Raw genomic sequence first — 15,595 nt, forward strand, 5'->3', positions numbered from 1 at the left:
CCTGGGCACACAGCTGAAAGGCGACACTATCCGCTCTTCCAAATTACATATACACTATAGCAGCACAAAAGCAGCCTGTTAGAAATCGGAAAAACAATTCGGACAGAAGGACATTATTAGTTAACGACGCAGTGATGTAATCTGGTATAGCAGAGTAAAGTGCATAATGCATGTCTATATTTGATGATGATTGATGATATAAAACTACCTTCATATTAAATGTGATTGAGATCTTTTCATCGAGAATAGAGCTATACCTTATTGAAGCACAGTGAATAAGTCCTAAAATGTGATCATTTCTAAAAGCTATTTTTTGTGATGAAGGGTGGGGTCTGGGGTGTCGATTGGTGTTTTATTTTACTCTGTTCTGTTTTTTCAAGTGTTGTGATAGCACTCAAGAAAACCTTAATATATGCATTTCATCATCTAACTAAAAACATATATCCTGTATGTGAACTCTATGTGTATTATGAGCACTAATGAAAACTCCCTGTACAGCCCTTTGTTTTTCTGTCAGTGTCTATATTTCCTCAGATTATTTAATGCCATTTGCTTTAGCAATATATGATATTAAAGCACTTTTAGAATCTTGAAGCACATTCAAAACACAGAGCGTTAACCTTTACAAAATGTTCTTGTCAAACACTCTGCGCTTACAACTTTACTGCAGACAAAGTGTTTATTCAATAAATATTATGTGAGGGACCAGAAAATAAAGAAGCACAAACAAAGGGAAATAATTATTGCTTGTTTTCTTTTTGTGTTTCTGAACATCTGTGTATCATGGTATATTCTAAAATATGCATGAAAATATCTGAATTTCATTGCATTTAGACACAAAATATTAAACCAAGTGACATCCTAAAATGTTGTCTCTGAGCTTTTCAGTAGCTACAACTCTGCTTTTATTAATTCATGAACCATCAGGACTTAAAAGTGATTTTTTTATCTGATGTAGAAAGTTAGTTTAGAACAGCATCAATTGGTTTTATCGTTTATAGTTTTAGAACTTATTTTTTGGGAAAAAGCCACTTGCTTTAATAAAACAAAAAAAGACATTATTATATATATTTTTAAATGCCGATTACTTTTCTGGGGCTTACTGTAGATAAGGTTGCAGATACTCTGCATAAAACAACAATAGATAAATACTTTATATCAATGATGTGAACTTCTCTGTCCCTCACCTCATTAGTCATGATGGATAATGATGCATACCAAGGAGAATGAGTTTAACCTGAAGATGCAGAAAGAGCATCTGGTAGAACATCTGCTTAGTCAGTCTGAAGATTTGACTCAAACGGAAGCATTAATTAGCAGATGAAATAAAAACAGATTTGAATGCTGAAGATGTTACTGGGTTGTAGTTTATGTGCTATGGCAGCGCCTTCAACTAGAAACGTTAAAATGGCTAACTATACACTTGGTCTGTGATTTCACACAAACATGTTTGCAATCAGGGAGATGCTTACACTTGCATAAATCAACATTTTTACTATTTAAGAAAGCTAGTTAAGCATAAAAGACTTTTAAAGGGCCATGAAACCCACCAAAATGTGTGTGTTCAGGGTTGTACACCAGTGAAAAATAACATCTTGAAGTCGTTATGTTTCAAGTGATTTTACAAAATAAAAAAGGATATAAATGCTGGAATATACTGTAAAGTAATTGTCTGCTTTATGCATTTCATTTCCTTCCACAGTCGTTTGAAGGCATATTTCTCGTTGGAGAGAAATTCTGTGAGATTGCCCTCTGCTGGTAAATAGAGGTATGAAGCATTATTGAATATTTGATAATAACAAGGGGCTGCATGCTGGCTCTGTGGGTAGCACTGTTGTCTCAACAGCATCCTCAGCTCTGAGTCCTGGAGCCATTAATTACCATATTCACCCCCTGTGATGCATAGGTTTTCTCCACAACCTGCCCAAATGAATGTGTGTGTTTCAATTACACAAGCTTTTACCAACACTTTAAAGTATTTTTTCTTAACTCTTAACATGGCAAGACACTGAACATCACACAATTAGTCAAACAGTAAATTCTCTGGCCAAAACCACATTCTCTGTTAAATAAATACAAACTCTTTCTACATAACTTTACATAACATTTCCTGCTAACTCTTTATTAAAACCCAGCAAACCTGAATCAAAATTGATCTGCCTCAGTCAAAACATTAGCACTTTAGCTTTCATCCAACTGGAAACAATCAATCATAGCGCATAGACTGATAACAAAAACTCCTGCTTTATAAAAAAACCACACTACTTGTCATGTTTCAGTAATATAATAAACAATATAAAAACCAGTTTTGTTTTTTGCAATTTAGAAAAAGGTTGTGCGTGAAAATATACAAGGATAAAGTCATTACGAACATTACAAAATAATCTGGGATGGACAGTGTTTTACCTTTAACTTAAAGTTGTTCAACTGAATGTACAAATCAAACTTTAGCTGAAATAATCACAAAATAAAACTGTCTTATAACTATCTGTCTTTTAAACTATTTAAGAATTAGTGGTATATGGGCAAACGTAAAGCTACAAATGAAGACTTTGGGTGATACACAAAAACACAATTATATTAGATATATATATATATATATATATATATATATATATATATATATATATATATATATATATATATATATATATATATTGTGTAAATAATAAAATGTTTTCTTAAGCAGAAAACATGCCCTCCTGACTGCCTCTGTGGTGAAAAAGAGGGAAAGAAAGTGGGTCCACAAGATATGGCGCCCTTAGATCTAGTTAGGTGCTCTTCAAAATACAACGTGTCTGTTACTATGACATTAGTAAAGCCACACAAAAATAGATTTTCTGGGTCAAAAATATGAAAACAAAGTGATACTTTCGTAGTATAGGCTAAGTCTGTTTAATGAAGTTGAGAATTGTCTTGTTTTTGAAATCCTGTCAGTGATTTTCCAGTGGCAGCCTGTAGTATCAACGCTTGAAATGAGAGACATGACATTGGGAACTGGTGTGTCACAGAGTACTTCCAGAGTTTCTACTTGAAAAATCCATTAGACATCCTAGATCATTTTTAAATGGAACTTCTTCTAGAGGCAAAAGGGTCATTTGGAGCTTCTGCTTTATTTTCTGGTAGCCCCTTAGGCTAAAGGCTTTATGCATAGATTTCCTCACATGGTAATTTTACATGATTTTGGCGAAACTATTTAGTAGTAGCTGATTTTCGACACATAGTTACAAACAATATATTTCTAAAAATAGCCACAATAAATAATCCTAGTTTTATGTTGAAACTGCAATGCGAAATTGTGCCTTTGTCTCCATCTATGTTTAATAATTGTGGAACCTGGTGACTTTTTGCGGAATTATATATTCATGCGTGGAATATGTTTTCACTGGTGAGCACAAGCAACTGAACAAATAATAAGTGTACCAAGTCTGCCACGCTTTTGTTCTGAGGATGTAAGCGTTACAAATAAACTGAGGAAAGCATTACACAATCGCGCTTAATAATTAATCTTAATAATCGGATTATTGCGCTCGTATCACATCAAATCCCTGCAAATTTAGGATTGAACTTTTATTCTCAAATGATTAATGTTATCATTTATCAGCATTGTGTGATGTGTAGTGTGTGTATTAGCGTGCAGATTTTAAATGTATGTACAGTCTAAAATCTGTTTTATTGATGCTACATCATTTGGAATTTCAATGGTTATAAAACTGAGGTAAAGATGCACAGAGCGCAGAGAGAAGTGCATAAAATATCATTATAAACGAATCCATTGTGGAATCGGGCTTAGGGAAACAAAATAGTTTCTTAAATACCGAGTGGTTACATAATTTGTTCAAATACTGGAAAAATAAAAATAAAAAAAAATAAAAATCTGCGTCACTGCAGCTTTAAGCATCCTTTGTCCCTGTAGTTTAGCTATGGGTGCCTACATAGTGGAGATCAAACATCTTAGACAACAACCTCACAGTTTCCTTCAATCTTCCTAAAATCTCTGAAATCCACGCGTGAGCTGCCCTGGGTAAAAACGAACAACCAAACATTGCAAAAACATGAGTTCAATATATATTCTCAATATTAAAAATATTTGAAAAGAGTGCTGCCGCTTAAAAAATTAGACAAACACTTTCTAGATGCCTTTCTAGCTGCTCATTAATCTGCCTCCTCCCAATTACATTTTAGAAACCCTATTTAACTGGCATCTGACTCTCCAGTTTACTTTGACTTTTGCAAGGTGGTAAGTCATTCTAAAGTGCCTGAAATCCTTGTGAAGATTGGAGATGGGGACCATGAAAATGGTCTGTATCAAATTTCTGATATAAACCTCATTTTAAAATTCTCTGGAAAATCTCATTGACAAAGTTAAGGATTAAGAACTCCGCGATCTTGGCCTGTGTAGTAAAAGACTGGAAGAGGATTTCACTAATCACGCTTTCTGGCACCATGCTCCATCCCCACTGTACATATGGTTAAAACTAAGCGCTAATATTTTATGGTAATGTGGTTAGTATTTGATTTTGAGAATGTCCACTTTAGATATCATTGTACTTATTTATGAGATAACTTTAACTGTGCAACTTTATTTTATTCATTTGGTAACTAAGTATGTCTTTGTGAACTCTCAGAGTAGATATATGCAAGGTTGGCTAGGAATCATTTCCATATGTAATTTACAAGATTTTTATAGCCGTGCAGCAAGCTGCATGCTGAGGAGCCATCAAAAATAGCAAGTAGAAGTATACATAAGCAACAGCTCCACAATACTTAAATGATCATAGAAGATATGTGGAAATTCACTGAAATAAAGGTGTAAAACCCTAAAAATGTTATTCCTTTTATTTTAACCTCAAATACACATAAAATAGATTAAAGTTTGTAAAGAATATTGATGGTATCATGCAAATGTATTGTGGAGTCAATCCTCTCTTCCTACTAGCAAAGTGCAAAGCCAAACTAGTTTTTCAGAGCTCCAGTGTGTGACTGGGGTGGGCTTGACTTCTGTACAGGAAGGTAAGGGGTTAGGTTTGTGTATGCTTATATGCGTTAGTTCAGCAATTAGAAGCAGTGAAAACGTGAAGAGACAACGTAGATACTTGTGGCCAAAACTGCACATAAGTACAACAGAAGAGAGTGACATATAGCCTTATCTTCCCATCATTTCTAGTGTATTCCCTGAGGAGGAGAAGAAAAGAAAACTACTATAGATCTCGATAACTCTCCCATGGCAATGAGTACGTCTCTACTCTGGCAAGGTACAATAGATAGTTAGCTTTAGTGTAAATGCTTTGGTTTGGAAAAAGGCCTCTCACCCATTGGGACGTGATCCAGGAACATGGAGTAAAGGTTTGAGTAAGCTGGTGTTCGTGCATTTGAGTACCACAATCCTGCAAAGGCTAAGCTTCTCTGGTATAAGATCGTGGTGGTAGTCTGCGTATTTAACAAATGGCGCATGGTAGAGCTGCAAATACTGGTTAAAGAGCCAGGGACTCCAACAGCTCTCACCATCCTAAATATAAAGCCAATGTTGGCTCAGACACCTTATACAGGCTTAGCAGATTTTAGTACATCTGCAGATAATTACGCAGGAATGGAGTAGGAAAGGTAATGACTGGCTGTATATAAAACACATGCCTATTAAAAATAACAAAATAAAATAAAAATGTAATGTTTAACCAGAGAGAAACCTTCCCATCAATAAAACCTAATTAGGGGCTTACTTCCTCTCTGTACCCATGCCTCTTACACAGATATTTCCATGAGGTTAGCAAGAGTATATTGCCAAGATAAATACAAATACACCCGGTTACATATACAACACATGCTACACATACTGGGATAAAAAAAAAAAAAGATCATCATCCAATGGTAGCCATGGTAGGTTTATTTATACTACAGCAACATTGCTGTTAGCTAACAAACTAACTCCCAACCACACATGCTAGGAGTGGCACTGGGTTCTGGTAGGTATGCTGATACATGAGAATGAATTCTCTTCTCAAGCCTTAAATGAGGTAAGTTACACGCTATTAACAAGTAACTTCATGACATTTACTGATTAAGATAATAAATAGCTGTAATTTTAGCATTGCTAAGGCAATTTGTGTGACTTTCAATATATCTTTAGTGCTCCATATGCTAAAGAGTTGTTCTGTAAGTGAAACGCCGGCAGCCTGGACTACAGGCTCTCACAGATGTGGATTCTACAGGAGGAAACTACTAATAGCCAGCGCTCAGCTCCATGGCGATTGTTGTTTCTGGAACCCATTTGGATGCAAAATAAAAAAGATACAATTATTACTTGTTTTTTTGTCTGATTGCAATTTTAAAACATGTGGGATGAAGCCAAAATTAGAAATCTGTATCATCTGTTAATATAAGGAAATGTACTACAAATTATTAGCATACATATATAATCTCTTAGGTATAAAAACTCAGCCAGAGGACTTAGGTTGAAAAACAGTTTGGAAATTAGTTTGATGATGCATGTATTTTCTATGTGGTATATACTACTACTAAACACTTTATTGGTTACTGTGTTTGATATACTTAGAAATTGATTTAGAATTATACTAAAGTGTAAAAACTTCTACAAAGATGAAAAGGTGGTAAATGCATCTAACTCATATCAGAGATTCTCAGCACTTTGACCCAAAGTAAGACCATTGCACAATATAATATGCCAAGCCATGTTATGTTTTTTTAACATCTGAGACTATATTTGTTATATTTATGGAAGGAAAATAATACTTGTATTGTTTGTTTTCCTTACATAACATTAAATGTACAATATGGTGCTTTTGAATTAAGTTCATAGTCAGCATATATTTCATAATTTTATTTTGTGATGGAAAATGAATGTTTTAAGGATACAAAATTTACTGTGAACAAAAAGATTTAGTCATGGCTTGAGTGGCTAAGTAGTTATGTGGATTATACAGCTGGGATTTGTATGTAAAATAAATTGGCTAAGATCATCTGTAAAACCAATCTTATTAACATGTACGTCTGACCTTAAAATGTAGAGTATATAAGAGCATACAGTTTAGACATGAGGTCGACATCTTTATTATATGGGAACTACAAAACCTACCTGCGACTAGCGGTTTCAGGTTCAAAAGCATGACAATACTTAGGGCACAAAAGAAGTCTTGTAGGGAAAGTGCTGCTGAACACAGTCCACTGAGTGCAATATTCCCATAAGTCAAATTCTAAACAAAGAGTAAAAAAAAAAGAAAAGAAAAAGTAACATCTGTATTGTAGGCCTTTGGGATCTACTGCTGAGATTATATTCTGTAATATTTGATCTATTATTGCTTTCTACTACTCCATTATAAATCACATGATACTGAGCTGCCAGAATGCCTCTTATCACTTTAAAATTGGAAAAAAAAGTTGTTTCAACACTTAAATCAGCTTCTTAATTAGACTTGGGCTCCACATTCTATAGCGTATCTCCCAGAGATCTAAAAATTACATTGAGAAGGAGGGTATCTTACACGAAGACTTTGGGTGAGATTTATACTGGATTTCATAAACCTTGGAGGAATAAGGACATGAAACACTACAGGAGCAAGAGTGGAGGTTTTCTATGCTGTTGTGTTATTCAGTCTCTGAGAGAGCTTCTCTGAGAGCAGAATGAAAGCTTGTGTGCACACTCCTCCCTATCAAAATAACTCCAGAGCTCCAATCAACTAAAAGAGCAGCTGCAGCTGCAGACACACACAACACTCACTGACTCCTAGATTCAGAAGAGAGAGGCTGTTCATTTCCCAAAAACAAATATTAAGCAGTATGCTGCCACAATCTGTGTAGCCACACACAATACAATAAATATATATTGCATGAGCTTCTTTTCGAATCTAGAGATTCATTACTTTTTCTATGTACATACAAAAGTACATTTATTTCTGGGATATTGTTCATATACTCGCCTAAATCTGTGTCAGTGAGCACTTCTCCTCCCGAAGTGAAGATAATGAATCTATCTCACAGGTATGGTATTAGGCATTCTGGATAAATGGGTTTAATTTGAATTCACTATTAAACTTGTTTTAATTATTGTGTATTTAGAGTGATATCTTTAGTATACCAACCGTTAATATTAAATTATGAGAAAGTGGTTTGAAAGAATGATTTAATGTTCTGGTAAATATATTTCAATGGTTTCGTACTGGATGAACTAGCATTTTTGAACAAATCTTGTATCTCTGCGCTTAAGTAGGCAGCACTAATGTTTAAATGGTGTTGAATCGTTAACTTTAATCCTAGTATTTCTGGCGATAATGTGAATGGAATACATAAACAATACGCTGTAATTTTGTTTGTGAAGCTTTCAGCATTGAAATATATCTGTCTGTTCATGTGATTGGTGGCAAGCGTTAATACAGATTTCCGTAATGTTCGGTGAGCTTTTTAAAAGTTTAGCATTAAAGGTTGTCGTTTAAAAATGACCTAAAAGTGCAGCCTCCAGTAAAACTATAACAGTATTTACTGGAAGCATACACACTTTTTGAACTAAAAGCTCTAATATTAGACGCTATTCAGTGCAGCCATATGAATATAAAATGAACCGCAGAAGATATGGTATTGAATGATATTTTTAATCAGCAGTCTTCGCTTCGTTTAGATCAACACGCATCAACATCATCATGATCAATTACTGAACTTCTAATGATTTCCAGACCCGCACACTTCTAACGCCTGTGGTCATGAAACTGGCCTGAAAAAATTAGTTTTGGGTTATCACGAGAGGACTTTACAGGACCTTTTATTGGACTCCCGGCAGTTTGCCTACAGAGAGTATACACAGGTCAGCTTAACCCGATGCAGTCAATATGGGACTGCCTTGCGTTCCACAACACCCTAGACAGATCTTCGGACTTATGTGAGGATCCTGCTCTGGCTGGACTCCAGTTCGGCCTCCAACACCATCACACATACCAAACCTCCTCCACCCCAAACTAACTCCAGCTCTCCATTGCCTCCACCTCCGGGTCTGGGCTTGTCAGTGGATCAGCAGCTTCCTGACAGATACAGACATGTTGGTTAGTGAGGGCTGGGAAAAATCCTCATCCAGCACTCCGGCACAACCAAAGCACTGGAGCTCCCCAGGGTTGTGTCCTCTCCCCACTACTCTTCTCCTTCTTACACGTGAATGACAGTACCTCTGAAGATGCCTCCTGTCAAACTCCTGGAAGTTTGGTGGATTTACACGGCAGTCATCGGCCCTCATATGCAGGGCGGTGACGCAGGTCTGGGTTTGTTACAGACAGGAGGTACAAAGAGCTGGCGCTGAATGGTGCAGTTCCGAAATAACTCTGTTTGAGCTCAACACGCTCAAAACAGTGGAGATGATGGTGGACTTTAGAAACATGCACTCCCTCTACCTTACCATCATGGACAGCACTGTGGTAGTAGTGGAGTCATTCAGGTTCCTGGAGCACCTTTTATATCTCCTAGGACCTCCAGTGGGACATCTGCTACTTGATTCCATTGTTAAAAAAGGCCCAGCAGAGGAATTGTGCCGCCGCTTCGTCAGCTGAGCTAGTTCCAGCCCGCCACGAGAACCGCTGAAACAGTTCTACTCCGCCATCATGGTAGAATCCATCCTCCGTAATTTCCTCCATAACCGTCTGGTCTAGCCTTAGCTACCAACTCTGACCTTGGGCAGAAGAGGGCAGAAAAGACTGCTGAGAGGAATCACTGGTGGCCAACCCCTCCCACTCTCCAAGAACTGTACCTATGGAGATGGAAATAAAAGGGTTATGAAAAGACTCCTCTGGACTCCTCACATCCAGGGCACACTTCCCATCTTAGAACTGTTGTAATTGAGTAACCTAGAACAGCTCGTGACACAGGAATAAAGTCTTTCTCAGGCAGTCCACAAGTGTCATGAACACTTGAGGATACTCTATTTATTTAATACATACAGATTTGCAGGCTACATAACACTGCACAAACGTAATTCCTGTTTACACTTCAATGTTTATAGTATATATATATATATATATATATATATATATATATATATATATATATATATATATATATATATATATATATATATATATATATTTTTTCTTTTGTTTTTGCATCTTTATATTCCTTGTATTTTTGTATACTAAGGGCAATTCTCTTTATTATCTGTCTTGTCTTGTTATCGTGCTGCTGTGTTGGTAGAGCTTCTGTAAGCACTAAAATACAAATTCTCGGGATATGTAAAATATACCTGTCAATAAAAGTGATTTTGATCTGGTCGTCACGCTGACGAATTCTCTGTAAGACCATCCACTCCTAACCTGCCATTACCTTGGCAAGATGGCTAATGCAGTCTTTTTTAAGCAATTGCACACAGCCGGGGAGTAAATGGTACAAAATGATTTTGTTTTGCTGTCTCCTTTTAATGATATTGAAAATGATTGTGGTACTCTTATCCCGCTTGCTAGATGGGGAATGAATCCTAGCGCTTCTAAGATTGCTGGGCACAATACACATGTATAATGTTTAATTACTGCTGATTTGGCACTGTATAAGTGAACAAAAAGGCATCACTAGGTTTTGGAAAGAGTTTAGTGATACAAATCAAAATACCAGATAACTCTCTTAATTAAAATCTTATGACTGCATATGCAAAATACCTCCAAAGGCTGGCAGGTCTGAATCTTCTCTGGCACATCCCTAAACCCATTATTCCAAGCCATATCTATACTTTAATCTTTAATTATGGGAGTAGGTCACTTGCAGAACAAAGACATGTGGTATCAATATGTTATATCGTGTTTAAACTTAAAAAAAATCTGGGGAAAAAAAGGTATAGAAGGCATTAAGACACATCTGAATCCAAAGTTGAGTTTCTACTTCCTGCCTCTATATGCTTTCTTCTCCCAAGCGTCACTAGGGCCATCTAAGTAGCTTACTACCGCCAACATCAGCATTTGGGTTAGATGGATTGAACTAACCAGAGCTAATAAACTGCAGTAAACTGTATATACTGTATACATATATATATATATATATATATATATATATATATATATAATATATATATATATATATATATATATACCTGATACAACAACTGGCTATGGCTGACAGAGGAGAGATTATTTGACCTCAAAACTAGTAGGCCTATCTCTACAGCTGGAAAGCGCGCTCGGAATCAGTAACTACGAGTGGTATCCTCTTGGCCTACAGCCTCAAAGGTTTTCTTTTGCTGGGTATGCTTGTAATTTGCAGTTCATCGATATGGTGTTTGGGAATGTACTTTGTTTGAAAAATTTGAGTTGCTCCAACTGAAGGCATGCAGAACTTAAGCAACCATGCATTTTAAAACTTTTGGGGAATCTTGGTGTGGATCACCAGCCCAGTGAACAAGTGCACAGGGAAATTGAGATACACATATAAGGTGAAGAAAAAATATTTTAATATTTGGTAAAACAGATACTTGTATTTAGGGGACACAAATGAAAGCACTGGATCCATAAAATTGGTTCTTCCTTTCTTTTTATTGATGCAAATAATGCAGGCTTACACTACTTTCACCTATCCAACAACAAAGGACATGAGGCAAAATTACAAAAACCAATTTGATTTTCTCATTGCCACATACTTGTGCTTGATGGAGAAGAGATAATAAGGGGAGAGTACCAAAGAGCCTTTTGTGGCTGGTCATGGTGAATAAGACTACACAGATATAAGTAAGAGCATAAATGCAGGCCACTGGGCCTTGTCCTGACTTATGGAGCAGACAAGTACTCAAGGAGTGGTTTCAATACGAGCAAGCGTAGACAATAACATTACTGTTCTTATTATCCATTTCTTGGAGGAATATAAATGTCTCCATGAAGCTGCGGTACAGTGTCGTATTATGCCATCTGGACTAAATCATGAAGCATGCAAGATAAAGATAAAGAGCTGCTATCTATGGATTTGTGAAACTGCTTGCTAATAGGTAGCCATTATATTATTTTTAATTAAATCTAGTGATCTAGTGTCATTTAATCAAATCCTTCTTTCCATTTATTTAATTGGTTTACTTCAAACTATGTGCTAAATATTGTAACCAACTAAGTAACTTTTGTGATAGTTTAATGTGATAACTTCATTGAATAAATAAAAATTGTATTCACTTGGTGCATATTGAATTTGATTTTATAGCTTTAAATTTGTGAGAATATGTCTGCATTTTATGGTAAACACAATGCACCAAAAACCGCCTTTCAGGAAAGCTTAAGAGAAACGAGCAGTAGCAAAGCCAAGGCTGCAGGTCTCCTCTATGCAACCTAAGCTGAGAGTTAACCACTTGTAAAGTGCAAGCTTGCAGGACAGGCACTGTGTGAAGTTCTCAGTTCACAGCCTGAAAATCTGGTATATGAAGCTACAGAAAAATAAATAACAAAAATACTAGGTGGCTTCTTAGATCAAGGGGCTGATCTATACGTGCAGCGCCGCTATTGACCTGCATATTGGGACTCCTGGATCAACCCTGGCCTGGCCACCTGGGAGATGGTGTTTGATGTTAAAAGCATCAACACGTCTGGCGACCTCAGGGTGTATTGATGATGATTCCCATTGCAACAGGATACAACATATCTTGTAAGGTCAGGACACACCTGGCAGATTTCAAAGAATTAATGGGCAGGGCGAAACTGCGTGACTTATGCGTATTAACGCTGACGCGCATACATTTTTGAAAGATTGTGGGTTGTAAGTTAGATGGTCTGGTATATGGCTGGGCAATGATTTTAATTATACCTGTAATTCAACATTGAACTCTGTGGCCCACAGTAAAAAAATACAAATGAAGGACATTAGCAAATATGAGAAACTACATATGATAAAGGGGGCAGCTGCAAAGTGGTTAATTAGATGACACAAATGGGAGAGGGTGCCAAGCGTATCGCAGAACTGTTAGGGGATAGAGAAAAATAAAATCAAACTGACTGGGACTGGAAGCCGCGATAAGATCTGTTTATTTTTCTAATTTAATTGAACTAATAGCTGCTAACTCTTAGGTTTCTTTTTAATATACTCAATGATTTGATAAACTTGTGGCCTGTATTATGTGTCAATTCTGTATAGTTTTTAGAATCTTTTTTTTTGGATAAGGTCTCTGGGCAAAGGGCTTTGATATCCTCTTTATTAATGAAAATAATATTTTTGAAAAAAGTTAAAGGTCTGGTTTTAGAGCAGACCACTGGAAACTCCGACTCTTTGCAAGTGACAGATGATTCATTGAAGGCAAAAGGGATGCTTTGGTGAATGTCTAGCTTTTAGTTCTATTGATAAAGCTGACTTCTCCATTTTAACTTCACAGATTGAAAACATGGGTTGGGGCTCTCAGAGGACAGTACTGGATCGGTTTTGTGCCTTATTTGTCAAAAAGTGACATTTGAAGTTGAAGAGGCCTAGGTGTAAAGTGGTATGTGGAGGTTCCTCGAGGGATCCCTTTAGGACTAATTTGTTTTTCAATTTATATGCTTCCTTTAGGTGTATGTGTAATCTGACAACATAATATTATAAATTTTAGTTTTTATGCAGATGATTTATAATTACTTATTGTACAATTATAATTATTATTGAGTTCTATGCGGATCTAAAGAGACTAAAAAGTTCTTTTAAGCATGTATATTAGATTTAAAAATTGGATGGCTATAAACTTTTTGCAGTTAAATATCGAAAAATCTTAAAGTGTAATAATTGGTCAGAGTAGAAATCTGATTGATGGTAATTTATGTATATATATAGTATATAGAATTAATAGGAATTACATGTAAAGAAATTGGTTCAATCTTTGTTTTTAAGGGTTAAGAACAGGAGAAGGTTTAAATTTCAATGGATATTTAAAATTTTTTATTCATTTATATTTCTTTCCTCTTAGAATAGATTACATTATTATGCTTGTTGTTTCTAAACCACTACACTTGCACAAGAGACTATTGGATACGAAATAACAGTTATACTTCATCATATTATACTTGTTTTAGCTTCATACTGGTTTATTCAAGGTTTGCTCTTTTAGGATTGATTCTTAAGATTATTTATTCATTGACATATAAAAAGCTTAAATTGCTTGGTACTTTTGTATTTAATTGAACTTTTTAAATTGTACAGGTAAGATAGGGCTTTGCAGTGATGGTTCTAAAATTATGGAATAGTTTCTTACAAAGTGGATATCGTAGATTTTCTGATTTGCTGTCTGTTTTTAAAGGTTGTTTGAAAAATATTTGTATTTAGATGTGCTTATAAATGTCTTGTGAATACTGTCTTTTACTTTATGTATTGCTTATGTATACAATGAAAAAGTCGCTGACGCCAAATGACAGGGACTGTCTTAAAGAATGTAAGCAAATCTGTACAGAGCTCCTCCAGTCTGTGGAAGATTGACAGATTACGCATTTGATACAGGAAGCAGGACATCCTTCACAGAGCCACAAATAGCCTAAACAAATTATTCCTGAAAGCTAGGAATCTCCCCACATTTCAGTACACGATATGCAGACAGGAATGTATCTGTGCTGTACTCATATTTTACTGTAGAAATCACTTATAAAATCCAATTTCAAGGTGGTTGCATCACTGACCCAAAGCCATGTAACTGAGTTGGTCTTATTTGTGCAGGTACTCAGTGTCTACTGAGACGACCATAAAACGTATGTAATGGTGAAATGCCAGGACGATCTTATTGATAAATCCTGATTGGATTCACTGAATCAACGCGGGTTCAAGGTCAGCTCTGCAGTGCACTCTGGAAAACTGACACCCTTTCTCAACTCTTCTGGTGGGGTGCTGTATTTGACCTCCAGTGGGAACTCTAGAGAGCCAAGCACACATGAGTCCTGGACCTCTGGAGGACTTCACAAAGCTGTAGTCTACATCAGAGAAGAATTCAGGTAGAACTTCTAAGCTGAACTTGCTTTCCGGCTTAGAACACTGGACCTTGCAACTGATCGCCAATATAATGAAAATATGAAGAAGGTGGCCACAGATGCTCACAGGTAAATCTAACCAACTCTAGTCTGAAATATGAGGATAGTTCCAAATAAGTAAATGGGGAATTAATGTGTCACAAATGAAGAACTCTTTGATGTTTATTCATTGAAGCATAATTCAAAAAAGTACTGATTTCAATAACATTTTATCTTTAAATATCCAAGTTAGTTTACACTGATTGTCAGAGGAAATACAAACATCGATTCAGGATGATTCATTTTTCGTGTTGTCGATTTGATTCTATGTGCGCTGTGTAACACTCAGATCAAGTTGATGAAAACAGTAAAATACACTGTTAAATGCTGATTCAATACAATATGGTATGCTACTAGTAAATATGTAAGTAGGGAATATGGACAAACACAAATATTAAGTATCATTATAAATATTAAGTGTATTCTGGTTGTCTTGACCATGGCTAGTTAAGCAAACATCACAACTCATTTATTCCAATAAGCATTTTTTAGATTTATGCAAATACACAGAACAGTTCTGATCCATTATTTATAAATTAACTGTTAGTTGATACGGTGGAAGTCTATGGCTTCCAACCGCACTACAAGATCAATAGGGGTAGGAATTTCGCTTTTTGTAGATAGTT

At 35.9% G+C, this 15,595-nt stretch overlaps 1 pseudogene; it reads right to left on the reverse strand.

The window, feature by feature from the left end:
• Positions 1–9,646: 9,646 nt before the first annotated feature.
• Positions 9,647–15,595, reverse strand: part of LOC122354345 — a 16,659-nt pseudogene continuing 10,710 nt past the window's right edge.

This window comes from Puntigrus tetrazona, chromosome 11 (assembly GCF_018831695.1).
Source record: "Puntigrus tetrazona isolate hp1 chromosome 11, ASM1883169v1, whole genome shotgun sequence".
Lineage (NCBI taxonomy): Eukaryota > Metazoa > Chordata > Actinopteri > Cypriniformes > Cyprinidae > Puntigrus > Puntigrus tetrazona.